Source organism: Rutidosis leptorrhynchoides, chromosome 8 (assembly GCF_046630445.1).
Source record: "Rutidosis leptorrhynchoides isolate AG116_Rl617_1_P2 chromosome 8, CSIRO_AGI_Rlap_v1, whole genome shotgun sequence".
In the NCBI taxonomy this organism is placed as follows: Eukaryota; Viridiplantae; Streptophyta; class Magnoliopsida; order Asterales; family Asteraceae; genus Rutidosis; species Rutidosis leptorrhynchoides.
Window position 1 is genome coordinate 158,532,760 of NC_092340.1, and position 15,088 is coordinate 158,547,847.

The window sequence follows — 15,088 nt, forward strand, 5'->3', positions numbered from 1 at the left end:
TCATGATTCATTAAAACTATCTAATGAAGAAATTAAGCATACAAGCATACATAATCATATATACTCGAGCACTAGTCAGGGATACACTATTAATATATAAAAGTTAAGTTATGAGTGCTCACGTATCAATATTGAGATTCAATATTGTAGGAAAAATATGTAGACGCGACGGAGATGATAAACACTTGATTGATCTTACGAGCATACCCCCGAATCATACCCATAACCTCCAAAGCTATAACCCATAACTTCCTTAGCTCTATCCCTATCGAAAAACCCATTTTGAAAACATGCGAGCAGAACCTCGTCGTAGTATTTTATGTATAAATAATAATAATAATAATAATAATAATAATAATAATAATAATAATAATAATAATAATACTGATACTACTAATAATAATAAGATTAATAATAATAATATTAATAATAAATAAATAACATACGGAGCATAAATTGGAGAAGGATAGAAAAATGAATCAGTTTGCAGGAACAAATTCGAGTTATATGCACCTCAGCCCACCTACCCATCCATGCAATCGCATGGTTTAGGAGTTGTATGGCCATGCGATCGCATGGCCTCTTTTGACAGCACATGTATTCGTTAAAATTCCTGCCGATACTTTCTAATGATTATATATATATTATTTAATATATAATATATTTAATCTTTAGAATTAATTAAATATTATATTATATTCTCGTGCATAGTTGATTTGTAATTTTAGCACCGATGAATTGTACGTTGACGCTTGACTTACGTACCGGTTCCGGTTTTTCGAACGCCCTTTCGTACGCTTAGAAAACTTGTACTTTACGTTTCACGACACGTACCTTTATCAAAAAATAGACTTATTTCACCAATAATTATACTAACTGAAATGTAACTTATTCATTTGAGTGTTTTGGTCATTTGCTTCTTTAAATCATCGGCTCGTTATTTATTATAATATATTAAATAATATTATTTTAGAATCTTTAATACAAGAAATTAAATATAATTAATTTGTTTTATATCTACACTAATATTTGCTAATATTATATTTTATTATGTAGTAAAATATATATATATCATTGTTTAGAAATTTGTATAACATACATATATATATAAAATCAAAATCTTTATTTAACGATATAACGTTCAGTTTTTCAAAACTAAATATATATATATATATATCCAAAGTTTATTATATATATATATGTATATATATATATATATATATATATATATATATATATGTATATATATATATATATGTATATATATATATATATATATATATATAGTGGTAGGATCAAGAGGGAAGTAACCATTCGGGAGGAAGCGGGGGAAGCAAAACCTTTTTTTTTTCGTTTTTTGAAAAAACTTTGTTCACGAACATTATTGATGAGATGAAAATATGAACATTTAGTAGAGACATTTTGTGATAAATGTTTTTATTTTGGCGGAAAAACGCTCGAAGAAGTAATATATAACAATTATCGTGTTTTTCGAGCGTATTTTGAGGTTTTAGCTATTGGGGTTTAGATATTAGGGTTTATAGGATTTAGATATTAGGGTTTAGAAATTTAGGGTTTAGGGTTTAGATTTAGGATTTAGATTGAGTTTTTAACACGAACGGTTTAGAGTTTAGAGTTTAGGGTTTAGGGTTTAGGGTTTGGTGTTTTGGGTTTATGGAATAAACCCAAAACACCAAACCCTAAATGAAATGTCCCGTTCTTATTGATTAAAAACGTTCCATATTAATTGATTTCGTTGCGAGGTTTTGACCTCTATATGAGACGTTTTTCAAAGACTGCATTCATTTTAAAACAAACCATAACCTTTATTTCATCAATAAAGGTTTAAAAAGCTTTACGTAGATTATCAAATAATGATAATCTAAAATATCCTGTTTACACACGACCATTACATAATGGTTTACAATACAAATATGTTACAACAAAATAAGTTTCTTGAATGCAGGTTTTACACAATATCATACAAGCATGGACTCCAAATCTCGTCCTTATTTAAGTATGCGACAGCGGAAGCTCTTAATAATTACCTGAGAATAAACATGCTTAAAATGTCAACAAAAATGTTGGTGAGTTATAGGTTTAACCTATATATATCAAATCATAATAATAGACCACAAGATTTCATATTTCAATACACATCCCATACATAGAGATAAAAATCATTCATATGGTGAACACCTGGTAATCGACATTAACAAGATGCATATATAAGAATATCCCCATCATTCCGGGACACCCTTCGGATATGATATAAATTTCGAAGTACTAAAGCATCCGGTACTTTGGATGGGGTTTGTTAGGCTCAATAGATCTATCTTTAGGATTCGCATCAATTAGGGTGTCTGTTCCCTAATTCTTAGATTACCAGACTTAATAAAAAGGGGCATATTCGATTTCGATAATTCAACCATAGAATGTAGTTTCACGTACTTGTGTCTATTTTGTAAATCATTTATAAAACCTGCATGTATTCTCATCCCAAAAATATTAGATTTTAAAAGTGGGACTATAACTCACTTTCACAGATTTTTACTTCGTCGGGAAGTAAGACTTGGCCACTGGTTGATTCACGAACCTATAACAATATATACATATATATCAAAGTATGTTCAAAATATATTTACAACACTTTTAATATATTTTGATGTTTTAAGTTTATTAAGTCAGCTGTTCTCGTTAGTAACCTACAACTAGTTGTCCACAGTTAGATGTACAGAAATAAATCGATAAATATTATCTTGAATCAATCCACGACCCAGTGTATACGTATCTCAGTATTGATCACAACTCAAACTATATATTTTGGAATCAACCTCAACCCTGTATAGCTAACTCCAACATTCACATATAGAGTGTCTATGGTTGTTCCGTAATATATATAGATGTGTCGACATGATAGGTCGAAACATTGTATACGTGTCTATAGTATCTCAAGATTACATAATATACAATACAAGTTGATTAAGTTATGGTTGGAATAGATTTGTTACCAATTTTCACGTAGCTAAAATGAGAAAAATTATCCAATCTTGTTTTACCCATAACTTCTTCATTTTAAATCCGTTTTGAGTGAATCAAATTGCTATGGTTTCATATTGAACTCTATTTAATGAATCTAAACAGAAAAAGTATAGGTTTATAGTCGGAAAAATAAGTTACAAGTCGTTTTTGTAAAGGTAGTCATTTCAGTCGAAAGAACGACGTCTAGATGACCATTTTAAAAAACATACTTCCACTTTGAGTTTAACCATAATTTTTGGATATAGTTTCATGTTCAAAATAAAAATCATTTTCTCAGAATAACAACTTTTAATCAAAGTTTATCATAGTTTTTAATTAACTAACCCAAAATAGCCCGCGGTTTTACTACGACGGCGTAAATCCGGTTTTACGGTGTTTTTCGTGTTTCCAGGTTTTAAATCATTAAGTTAGCATATCATATAGATATAGAACATGTGTTTAGTTGATTTTAAAAGTCAAGTTAGAAGGATTAACTTTTGTTTGTTAACAAGTTTAGAATTAACTAAACTATGTTCTAGTGATTACAAGTTTAAACCTTCGAATAAGATAGCTTTATATGTATGAATCGAATGATGTTATGAACATCATTACTACCTTAAGTTCCTTAGATAAACCTACTGGAAAATAGAAAAATGGATCTAGCTTCAACGGATCCTTGGATTGCTCGAAGTTCTTAAAGCAGAATCATGACACGAAAACAAGTTCAAGTAAGATCATCACTTGAAATAAGATTGTTATAGTTATAGAAATTGAACCAAAGTTTAAATATGATTATTACCTTGTATTAGAATGATAACCTACTGTAAGAAACAAAGATTTCTTGAGGTTGGATGATCACCTTACAAGATTGGAAGTGAGCTAGAAAACTTGAAAGTATTCTTGATTTTATGTAACTAGAACTTCTAGAATTTATGAAGAACACTTAGAACTTGAAGATAGAACTTGAGAGAGATCAATTAGATGAAGAAAATTGAAGAATTAAAGTGTTTGTAGTTGTTTTTGGTCGTTGGCGTATGGATTAGATATAAAGGATATGTAATTTTGTTTTCATATAAATAAGTCATGAATGATTACTCATATTTTTGTAATTTTATGAGATATTTCATGCTAGTTGCCAAATGATGGTTCCTACATGTGTTCGGTGACTCACATGGGCTGCTAAGAGATGATCATTGGAGTGTATATACCAATAGTACATACATCTAAAAGCTGTGTATTGTACGAGTACGAATACGGGTGCATACGAGTAGAATTGTTGATGAAACTGAACGAGGATGTAATTGTAAGCATTTTTTTAAGTAGAAGTATTTTCATAAGTGTATTGAAGTCTTTCAAAAGTGTATAAATACATATTAAAACACTACATGTATATACATTTTAACTGAGTCGTTAAGTCATCGTTAGTCGTTACATGTAAGTGTTGTTTTGAAACCTTTAGGTTAACGATCTTGTTAAATGTTGTTAACCCAATGTTTATAATATCAAATGAGATTTTAAATTATTATATTATCATGATATTATCATGTATGAATATCTCTTAATATGATATATATACATTAAATGTCTTTACAACGATAATCGTTACATATATGTCTCGTTTAAAAATCATTAAGTTAGTAGTCTTGTTTTTACATATGTAGTTCATTGTTAATATACTTAACAATTGGTATCTTGTTTTGCTTAAGTCTTTTAACCTCACGATCCATTATTTCGACGGGTTCTTCGATGAATTGGAGTTTTTCGTTGATTTGGATTTCATCTAACGGAATAGTGAGATCTTCTTTAGCAAAACATTTCTTCAAATTCGAGACATGGAAAGTGTTATGTACAGCCGCGAGTTGTTGAGGTAACTCAAGTCGGTAAGCTACTGGTCCGACACGATCAATAATCTTGAATGGTCCAATATACCTTGGATTTAATTTCCCTCGTTTACCAAATCAAACAACACCTTTCCAAGGTGCAACTTTAAGCATGACCATCTCTCCAATTTCAAATTCTATATCTTTTCTTTTAATGTCAGCGTAGCTCTTTTGTCGACTTTGGGCGGTTTTCAACCGTTGTTGAATTTGGACGATCTTCTCGATAGTTTCTTGTATAATCTCCAGACCCGTAATCTGTCTATCCCCCACTTCACTCCAACAAATCGGAGACCTGCACTTTCTACCATAAAGTGCTTCAAACGGTGCCATCCCAATGCTTGAATGGTAGCTGTTGTTGTAGGAAAATTCTGCTAACGGTAGATGTCGATCCCAACTGTTTCCGAAATCAATAACACATGCTCGTAGCATTTCTTCAAGCGTTTGTATCGTCCTTTCGCTCTGCCCATCAGTTTGTGGATGATAGGTAGTACTAATGTCTAGACGAGTTCCTAATGCTTGCTGTAATGTCTGCCAGAATCTTGAAATAAATCTGCCATCCCTATCAGAGATAATAGAGATTGGTATTCCATTTCTGGAGACGACTTCCTTCAAATACAGTCGTGCTAACTTCTCCATCTTGTCATCTTCTCTTATTGGCAGGAAGTGTGCTGATTTGGTGAGACGATCAACTATTACCCAAATAGTATCAAAACCACTTGCAGTCCTTGGCAATTTAGTGATGAAATCCATGGTAATGTTTTCCCATTTCCATTCCGGGATTTCGGGTTGTTGAAGTAGACCTGATGGTTTCTGATGCTCAACTTTGACCTTAGAACACGTCAAACATTCTCCTACATATTTAGCAACATTGGCTTTCATACCCGGCCACCAAAAATGTTTCTTGAGATCCTTGTACATCTTCCCCGTTCCAGGATGTATTGAGTATCTGGTTTTATGAGCTTCTCTAAGTACCATTTCTCTCATATCTCCAAATTTTGGTACCCAAATCCTTTCAGCCCTATACCGGGTTCCGTCTTCCCGAATATTAAGATGCTTCTCCGATCCTTTGGGTATTTCATCCTTTTAATTTCCCTCTTTTAAAACTCCTTGTTGCGCCTCCTTTATTTGAGTAGTAAGGTTATTATGAATCATTATATTCATAGATTTTACTCGAATGGGTTCTCTGTCCTTCCTGCTCAAGGCATCGGCTACCACATTTGCCTTCCCCGGGTGGTAACGAATCTCAAAGTCGAAATCATTCAACAATTCAATCCACCTACGCTGCCTCATATTCAGTTGTTTCTGATTAAATATGTGTTGAAGACTTTTGTGGTCAGTATATATAATACTTTTGACCCCATATAAGTAGTGCCTCCAAGTCTTTAATGCAAAAACAACCGCGTCTAATTCCAAATCATGCGTCGTATAATTTTGTTCGTGAATCTTCAATTGTCTAGACGCATAAGCAATCACCTTCGTTCGTTGCATTAATACACAACCGAGACCTTGCTTTGATGCGTCACAATAAATCACAAAATCATCATTCCCTTCAGGCAATGACAATATAGGTGCCGTAGTTAGCTTTTTCTTCAATAACTGAAACGCTTTCTCTTGTTCATCATTCCATTCAAATTTCTTCCCTTTATGCGTTAATGCAGTCAAGGGTTTTGCTATTCTGGAAAAGTCTTGGATGAACCTTCTGTAGTAACCAGCTAGTCCTAAAAACTGGCGTATGTGTTTCGGAGTTTTTGGGGTTTCCCACTTTGCAACAGTTTCTATCTTTGCCGGATCCACCTTAATACCTTCTTTGTTCACTATGTGACCGAGGAATTGAACTTCTTCTAACCAAAATGCACACTTTGAAAACTTAGCGTACAATTCTTCCTTCCTCAATACTTCTAACACCTTTCTCAAATGTTCACCGTGTTCTTGGTCATTCTTTGAGTAAATAAGTATGTCATCAAAGAAAACAATGACAAACTTGTCAAGGTATGGTCCACACACTCGGTTCATAAGGTCCATGAACACAGCTGGTGCATTAGTTAAACCAAACGGAATGACCATAAACTCGTAATGACTGTAACGTGTTCTGAAAGCAGTCTTTGGATTATAATCTTCTTTCACCCGCATTTGATGATACCCGGAACGTAAGTCAATCTTTGAATAAACAGACGAGCCTTGTAGTTGATCAAATAAGTCGTCGATTCTCGGTAGTGGGTAGCGGTTCTTGATGGTAAGTTTGTTCAACTCTCGGTAGTCGATACACAACCTGAATGTACCATCTTTCTTCTTGACAAACAAAACAGGAGCTCCCCACGGTGATGTGCTTGGTCGAATGAAACCACGCTCTAAAAGTTCTTGTAATTGGCTTTGCAGTTCTTTCATCTCGCTGGGTGCGAGTCTGTAAGGAGCACGAGCTATTGGTGCATCTCCTGGTACAAGATCTATTTGAAATTCAACGGATCGATGTGGGGGTAATCCCGGTAATTCATTCGAAAATACATCGGGAAATTCTTTTGCAATGGGAACATCATTGATGCTCTTTTCTTCAGTTTGTACTTTCTCGACGTGTGCTAGAACAGCATAGCAACCTTTTCTTATTAGTTTTTGTGCCTTCAAATTACTAATAAGATGTAGCTTCGTGTTGCCCTTTTCTCCGTACACCATTAAGGGTTTTCCTTTTTCTCGTATAATGCAAATTGCATTTTTGTAACAAACGATCTCTGCTTTCACTTCTTTCAACCAGTCCATACCGATTATCACATCAAAACTCCCTAATTCTACTGGTATCAAATCAATCTTAAATGTTTCGCTAACCAGTTTAATTTCTCGATTCCGACATATATTATCTGCTGAAATTAATTTACCATTTGCTAATTCGAGTAAAAATTTACTATCCAAAGGCGTCAATGGACAACTTAATTTAGCACAAAAATTTCTACTCATATAGCTTCTATTCCGCACCCGAATCAAATAAAACGTAAGCAGATTTATTGTCAATAAGAAACGTACCCGTAATAAGCTCCGGGTCTTCCTGTGCCTCTGCCGCATTAATATTGAAAACTCTTCCGCAGCCTTGTCCATTCGTGTTCTCCTGGTTCGGGCAATTTCTAATAATGTGGCCCGATTTTCCACATTTATAACAAACTACATTGGCATAACTTGCTCCGACACTACTTGCTCCGCCATTACTCGTTTCGACACCATTTGTTCCTTTCGTTCTATTAACCCCTGGTCCGTATACCTCACACTTCGCCGCGCTATGACCATTTCTTTTACACTTGTTGCAAAATTTGATGCAGAACCCCGAGTGATACTTTTCACACCTTTGGCATAGCTGCTTCTGATTGTTGTTGTTGCGGTTATTATTGTTGTTGGGATGATTGTTGTAGTTGCTGTTGTTGTTGTTGTTGGGCCGTTTGTTGTTGTTGCGATTGATGTTGCGATTGTTGGGATAATTGTTGCGATTATTGTTGTAATTGCTGTTGTTGTATTGGTGATTCTTATCACCATTTTCCTCCCACTTTCTTTTGACTTGCTTCACATTGGCCTCTTTAGCAGTCTGTTCTTTAATTCTTTCTTCAATCTGGTTCACTAGTTTGTGAGCCATTCTACATGCCTGTTGTATGGAGGCGGGCTCGTGTGAAATTATATCTTCTTGGATTCTTTCCGGTAATCCTTTCACAAACGCGTCGATCTTCTCTTCCTCATCTTCGAATGCTCCCGGACACAATAGGCATAATTCTGTGAATCGTCTTTCGTACGTGGTAATATCAAATCCTTGGGTTCGTAACCCTCTAAGTTCTGTCTTGAGCTTATTGACCTCGGTTCTGGGACGGTACTTCTCGTTCATCAAGTGCTTGAATGCTGACCACGGTAGTGCGTACGCATCGTCTTGTCCCACTTGCTCTAGATAGGTATTCCACCATGTTAACACAGAACTTGTGAAGGTATGCGTAGCGTACTTCACTTTGTCCTCTTCAGTACACTTACTTATGGCAAACACCGATTCGACCTTCTCGGTCCACCGTTTCAATCCGATCGGTCCTTCGGTTCCATCAAATTCCAAAGGTTTGCAGGCAGTGAATTCTTTGTAGGTGCATCCTACACGATTTCCTGTACTGCTAGATCCAAGGTTATTGTTGGTATGTAGCGCAGCCTGTACTGCAGCTATGTTTGAAGCTAGAAAAGTACGGAATTCCTCTTCATTCATATTCACGGTGTGTCGAGTAGTCGGTGCCATTTCCTTCAAAATAGTCAAATGGAACAAGTTAATCATACAGAATATTAAGAGCAGTTAATTGTATTTCGTAGCATAATATGAACTCATTTATAAAAGTTTTTTCTTCATATTAGCGTTTTATAAGTTTAAATTCGGGTAGTACCTACCCGTTAAGTTCATACTTAGTAGCTAATATACAATTCAACTACTACAATTCTATATGAAAAACTGATTATAATAATATTTCGCGTTCAAACTTTTACACAATATTTTACAAACTTACAATACCGCTTATTTTACATATAGCATGAAATATAGCACACAATAAATTTGATACAAGATGGTTGTGAAGATAATTCTAGCTAGTACACAAGTCGTTCAGCAAAGGCAATAAAGACACGTAATTCATACGTCCAGAAACAAGTCATGCATTCTGGTTTTACTAGGATTACTTCCCATCCTTGGTCTTGTGGAACATAACCGTTATGGCCGTTGATAAGACAGCGTGTTGTAACGTCGTCAAAGGGACGAGGGTTACGTAATGTCCAACAGTCCCGTAACAATCTAAAAACCTCATTTCTTACCCCAATTACCGACTCCGTCACTTGTGGGAACGTTTTGTTTAATAGTTGTAGCTCGATGTTCTTGTTCTCACTTTGGTGAGAAGCGAACATTACTAATCCGTAAGCATAACATGCTTCTTTATGTTGCATGTTAGCCGCTTTTTCTAAATCACGAAGTCCAATATTCGGATATATTGAGTCAAAATAATTTCTTAACTCATTGCGTAAAATAGCATTTGGGTTCCTCGCAATATATGCATCAAAGTAAACACATCATAACTTATGGATTTCCCAATGTGATATCCCCCATCTTTCGAACGAAAGCCTTTTATAAACCAAGGAATTCTTGGAACGTTCTTCGAATGTCTTACAAACTGATCTCGCCTTAAATAGTTGTGCCGAAGAATTCTGACCGACTCTAGACAAGATTTCATCAATCATGTCTCCGGGTAGGTCTCTTAAAATATTGGGTTGTCTATCCATTTTGTGTTTTTATACTGTAAAATAGACAAGAGTTAGATTCATAAAAAAAATTACTTATTAATACAAGCAATTTTTACATATATTATAAAGCATAAGCACACTATATTACATATATTACACCACACGAATACAACTATCTTATTCCGACTCGCTTATTTTTTCTTCTTCGGTTTTGGTTCGTTTTGCCAAGTTTCTAGGGATATATGATGTTCCCCTAATACGAGCCGTCGTTTTCCACATTGGTTTAGAAAAACCTGGTGGTTTAGAGGTTCCCGGGTCATTGTTACAACTTAAGGACTTCGGGGGTTGACGATACATATAAAGTTCATCGGGGTTGGAATTAGATTTCTCTATTTTTATGCCCTTTCCCTTATTATTTTCTTTTGCCTTTTTAAATTCAGTTGGGGTAATTTCTATAACATCATCGGAATTCTCGTCGGAATCCGATTCATCGGAGAATTGGTAATCCTCCCAATATTTTGCTTCCTTGGCGGAAACACCATTGACCGTAATTAACCTTGGTCGGTTGGTTGAGGATTTTCTTTTACTTAACCGTTTTATTATTTCCCCCACCGGTTCTATTTCTTCATCCGGTTCCGATTCTTCTTCCGGTTCCGATTCTTCTTCCGGTTCCGACTCTTCTTCTGGTTCCTCTTCGGGAACTTGTGAATCAGTCCACGAATCATTCCAATTTACATTTGACTCTTCATTATTATTAGGTGAGTCAATGGGACTTGTTCTAGAGGTAGACATCTATCACATAATATCAAACACGTTAAGAGATTAATATATCACATAATATTCATATGTTAAAAATATATAGTTTCCAACAAAAATGTTAAGCAATCATTTTTAAAGAAAACACGGTCGAAGTCCAGACTCACTAATGCATCTTAACAAACTCGATAAGACACACTAATGTAAATTTTCTGGTTCTCTAAGACCAACGCTCGGATACCAACTGAAATGTCCCGTTCTTATTGATTAAAAACGTTCCATATTAATTGATTTCGTTGCGAGGTTTTGACCTCTATATGAGACGTTTTTCAAAGACTGCATTCATTTTAAAACAAACCATAACCTTTATTTCATCAATAAAGGTTTAAAAAGCTTTACGTAGATTATCAAATAATGATAATCTAAAATATCCTGTTTACACACGACCATTACATAATGGTTTACAATACAAATACGTTACAACAAAATAAGTTTCTTGAATGCAGTTTTTACACAATATCATACAAGCATGGACTCCAAATCTTGTCCTTATTTAAGTATACGACAGCGGAAGCTCTTAATAATCACCTGAGAATAAACATGCTTAAAACGTCAACAAAAATGTTGGTGAGTTATAGGTTTAACCTATATATATCAAATCATAATAATAGACCACAAGATTTCATATTTCAATAAACATCCCATACATAGAGATAAAAATCATTCATATGGTGAACACCTGGTAACCGAAATTAACAAGATGCATATATAAGAATATCCCCATCATTCCGGGACACCCTTCGGATATGATATAAATTTCGAAGTACTAAAGCATCCGGTACTTTGGATGGGGTTTGTTAGGCTCAATATATCTATCTTTAGGATTCGCGTCAATTAGGGTGTCTGTTCCCTAATTCTTAGATTACCAGACTTAATAAAAAGGGGCATATTCGATTTCGATAATTCAACCATAGAATGTAGTTTCACGTACTTGTGTATATTTTGTAAATCATTTATAAAACCTGCATGTATTCTCATCCCAAAAATATTAGATTTTAAAAGTGGGACTATAACTCAATTTCACAGATTTTTACTTCGACGGGAAGTAAGACTTGGCCACTGGTTGATTCACGAACCTATAACAATATATACATATATATCAAAGTATGTTCAAAATATATTTACAACACTTTTAATATATTTTGATGTTTTAAGTTTATTAAGTCAGCTGTTCTCGTCAGTAACCTACAACTAGTTGTCCACAGTTAGATGTACAGAAATAAATCGATAAATATTATCTTGAATCAATCCACGACCCAGTGTATACGTATCTCAGTATTGATCACAACTCAAACTATATATTTTGGAATCAACCTCAACCCTGTATAGCTAACTCCAACATTCACATATAGAGTGTCTATGGTTGTTCCGAAATATATATAGATGTGTCTACATGATAGGTCGAAACATTGTATACGTGTCTATGGTATCTCAAGATTACATAATATACAATACAAGTTGATTAAGTTATGGTTGGAATAGATTTGTTACCAATTTTCACGTAGCTAAAATGAGAAAAATTATCCAATCTTGTTTTACCCATAACTTCTTCATTTTAAATCCGTTTTGAGTGAATCAAATTGCTATGGTTTCATATTGAACTCTATTTTATGAATCTAAACAGAAAAAGTATAGGTTTATTGTCGGAAAAATAAGTTACAAGTCGTTTTTGTAAAGGTAGTCATTTCAGTCGAAAGAACGACGTCTAGATGACCATTTTAGAAAACATACTTCCACTTTGAGTTTAACCATAATTTTTGGATATAGTTTCATGTTCATAATAAAAATCATTTTCTCAGAATAACAACTTTTAAATCAAAGTTTATCATAGTTTTTAATTAACTAACCCAAAACAGCCCGCAGTGTTACTACGACGGCGTAAATCCGGTTTTACGGTGTTTTTCGTGTTTCCAGCTTTTAAATCATTAAGTTAGCATATCATATAGATATAGAACATGTGTTTAGTTGATTTTAAAAGTCAAGTTAGAAGAATTATCTTTTGTTTGTTAACAAGTTTAGAATTAACTAAACTATGTTCTAGTGATTACAAGTTTAAACCTTCGAATAAGATAGCTTTATATGTATGAATTGAATGATGTTATGAACATCATTACTACCTAAAGTTCCTTAGATAAACCTACTGGAAAATAGAAAAATGGATCTAGCTTCAACGGATCCTTGGATGGCTCGAAGTTCTTGAAGCAGAATCATGACACGAAAACAAGTTCAAGTAAGATCATCACTTGAAATAAGATTGTTATAGTTATAGAAATTGAACCAAAGTTTGAATATGATTATTACCTTGTATTAGAATGATAACCTACTGTAAGAAACAAAGATTTCGTGAGGTTGGATGATCACCTTACAAGATTGGAAGTGAGCTAGCAAACTTGAGAGTATTCTTGATTTTATGTAACTAGAACTTGTAGAATTTATGAAGAACACTTAGAACTTGAAGATAGAACTTGAGAGAGATTAATTAGATGAAGAAAATTGAAGAATTAAAGTGTTTGTAGGTGTTTTTGGTCGTTGGTGTATGGATTAGATATAAAGGATATGTAATTTTGTTTTCATGTAAATAAGTCATGAATGATTACTCATATTTTTGTAATTTTATGAGATATTTCATGCTAGTTGCCAAATGATGGTTCCCACATGTGTTAGGTTACTCACATGGGTTGCTAAGAGATTATAATTGGAGTGTATATACCAATAGTACATACATCTAAAAGCTGTGTATTGTACGAGTACGAATACGGGTGCATACGAGTAGAATTGTTGATGAAACTGAACGAGGATGTAATTGTAAGCATTTTTGTTAAGTAGAAGTATTTTGATAAGTGTATTGAAGTCTTTCAAAAGTGTATAAATACATATTAAAACACTACATGTATATACATTTTAACTGAGTCGTTAAGTCATCGTTAGTCGTTACATGTAAGTGTTGTTTTGAAACCTTTAGGTTAACGATCTTGTTAAATGTTGTTAACCCAATGTTTATAATATCAAATGAGATTTTAAATTATTATATTATCATGATATTATCATGTATGAATATCTCTTAATATGATATATATACATTAAATGTCTTTACAACGATAATCGTTACATATATGTCTCGTTTAAAAATCATTAAGTTAGTAGTCTTGTTTTTACATATGTAGTTCATTGTTAATATACTTAATGATATGTTTACTTATCATAGTATCATATTAAGTATATATATATCCATATATATGTCATCATATAGTTTTTACAAGTTTTAACATTCATGAATCACCGGTCAACTTGGGTGGTCAATTGTCTATATGAAACATATTTCAATTAATCAAGTCTTAACAAGTTTGATTGCTTAACATGTTGGAAACATTTAATCATTTAAATATCAATATCAATTAATATATATAAACATGGAAAAGTTCGGGTCACTACACTAAACCCTAAACCCTAAACTCTAAATCGGGCTAAATTTTACTTCACAAAAGATGAAGAAAAAAAAAACGTTCATATTCTTCATGAACAATATTATCTTGAATGTTATTTTTGTCGATCATTTTCCCGCCTAAATAATAACATTCATCACGAAGTGTCTCTTCTAAATGTTCATATTTTCGTGTGATCTTGATGCCGGAAAAAATTTTTCAAAAAAAACGAAAAAAATAAAATTTTGCTTCCCCCCGCTTCCCCCCGATTGGTTACTTCCCCATTGATCATGCCCCTATATATATATATATATATATATATATATATATATATATATATATATATATATATTCGAAAATCATTCTTTAAAAGGTTTCATCTATATCAAAAAACATGTTCAATATTATGAAAACTAAATAATTAACCTTTTAAGAGACACGAGACAATTATTGTAAAGCATGTATTGAAAATTAAACAGGAAACTCCACAACTTTTGACTAACTCTCGTTAAGTGACACATTTTTCTTATATGCAAATCACTTTACCATTTTCCGAATACCGTTAAAAAAAAAAGGTTTCCTAAATCAAAGTGGACCTCTCAACAGAGACTCGTAATCATACAATGTATCTGATAAATCAATCATTTGATATTAGTTTTTAATTCCATCAATAACCATATTGAAACAAATACGTTCATGTAAAGTATTACACGTTTAATA